At 42.6% G+C, this 1829-nt stretch overlaps 1 non-coding gene across 1 annotated transcript; it reads left to right on the forward strand.

Annotated features, from left to right (window-relative positions):
- Positions 1-556: 556 nt before the first annotated feature.
- Positions 557-638, forward strand: TRNAL-AAG (transfer RNA leucine (anticodon AAG)). The gene has a single exon. It is a non-coding gene; the product is annotated as a tRNA-Leu (tRNA).
- The last annotated feature ends 1191 nt before the right edge of the window (positions 639-1829 follow it).

A 1829-nucleotide genomic window follows, 5' to 3' on the forward strand; every position in this document is an offset into this window, starting at 1 on the left:
TGCATTTTGGGACTTGTGCCTTTTCAATGTGAGCTCAAAGACGGGAGCCTGTGAAATTCTATTGGCTAAAAAATATTAACAGCGGAATGTGAATAGGCCACACAAGACATGACGTCACTGGAAAGCTAAACAGTATGTTGGGGAGACTGGGTGCGGCAATAGGGCTGATGTCATGAATACGTGCAACTCCTCAGTTATTTTTGAATGAACTGCTCATTCATTAGATCCCACCCAAAGAAATGAGCCCACCAGTATGAACACTTGTTTCATTAGAAAATGATGGAGTCACATTGCCTATGTAGAGCAGGTGCTTATACCTTGGTTGGAAGTCATTGCTCGGAGAGTGTTGTCTTTTAAGGTGATTGCACTAGGTCCGAGCAGGTGGGAGAAGACTTGTGCAGTGACTGAGTAAGAGAGATAACCTTCAATTACCACATCACCCTCCCGACATTGTAATCATGTCCATGAAATGGTTTATCAACTCGACTTTCCACACTAAGTGAGGAGACTCAGGGTTACGGTGCTCATGAAGTGCACAGACACACTGAGAGCAACAGGTAGCGTGGCCGAGCGGTCTAAGGCGCTGGATTAAGGCTCCAGTCTCTTTGGAGGCGTGGGTTCAAATCCCACCGCTGCCAGAGATGGATTTTTACAGATCTTAATGACGCATCTCCCTTCTGACCCTTCAATTTGCATAAACAGTGACTCTACCAATAGGTCCCTAATTTTAAAACTCTTTTACAGTCTCCTTCTAAGTAAACTCCTAAACCGTGGACTCCAAGAAATCGGCTGATTGGCGCTGCTGTTGTTTTGCTTCATTCTGCTTAGATCACCTTCAAATGGAAGGTTTAACAAATCATTTGTTCTCCCCACGCGGTCACCCGCTCTTCTCTCTGCAAAATAAAATCGAACCTCTGTTAAATAAAGATTTAAAGTAAATTATCTATCTTCCCAAATAAAGTTGGTAAATGTGTTCTTCACAGTTATTTTAAAAATCAGGTTTAAAATAAACAACAGAGGTAGTCAGCAGGATTCAAACCCGTGCAGGGAACCCCCAAAGGATTTCAAGCCCATCACCTTAACCACTCGGCCATAACTACCAGCTCTCATTGAGCTCTACCGAAACTTTATATCACAACAAAATTGTGCAAAATGGCCGTGCAGACCTATATATGACTCCATTTAGTAGGATCTCTAACTGTGTGCAAAGGGCACATTGCTATGTTTCTGTCTAAGCTTTGCTTTAGGTCTGAGGTCTTAAGAACCAAAGCAGGCTCCACGCACACTTGCCTGCACAAAAAAACAAGCATTTGCAATGCGAAAGGTCTCACATTTGTGAGAGTTAGAGCTATTGGCGTTGCAAATGACAATGTCTTTTACCTAGGTTTTGGTTTTCTTCGGGAAAATTTGATGTGTCCACGTTGTGTTTTGGGGCACTTCCTGTCGCGGGCGCTAGGCCTACCCACACAAGTGAGGTAAAAAATGTTATCGGGAGACTTGGGGAAACATAGAATAGCAAAACAAGAGTTACTGCCCCTTGTCTTTATCTACATTTTTTCCTTCCAAATATAAGACAGTGTGTAAAAAAGACGTCTATTTGAGAAATGCCCTTTAATTCGCATGCTAGTGTGGGCACCCCAGAATTCAGAGATGTGCAAATAACCACTGCTCCTTCACTCCTTATCTTGTGCCCATTTTGGAAATAGAAAGGTTTTCTTGATACCTATTTTTCACTCTATATACTTCGGCAAATTAATTGCAGTATACCCGGTATAGAATGAAAACCCACTGCAAGGTGCAGCTCATTTATTTTCTCTGGATACCTAGGG

Source organism: Pleurodeles waltl, unplaced genomic scaffold, assembly GCF_031143425.1.
Source record: "Pleurodeles waltl isolate 20211129_DDA unplaced genomic scaffold, aPleWal1.hap1.20221129 scaffold_183, whole genome shotgun sequence".
In the NCBI taxonomy this organism is placed as follows: domain Eukaryota; kingdom Metazoa; phylum Chordata; class Amphibia; order Caudata; family Salamandridae; genus Pleurodeles; species Pleurodeles waltl.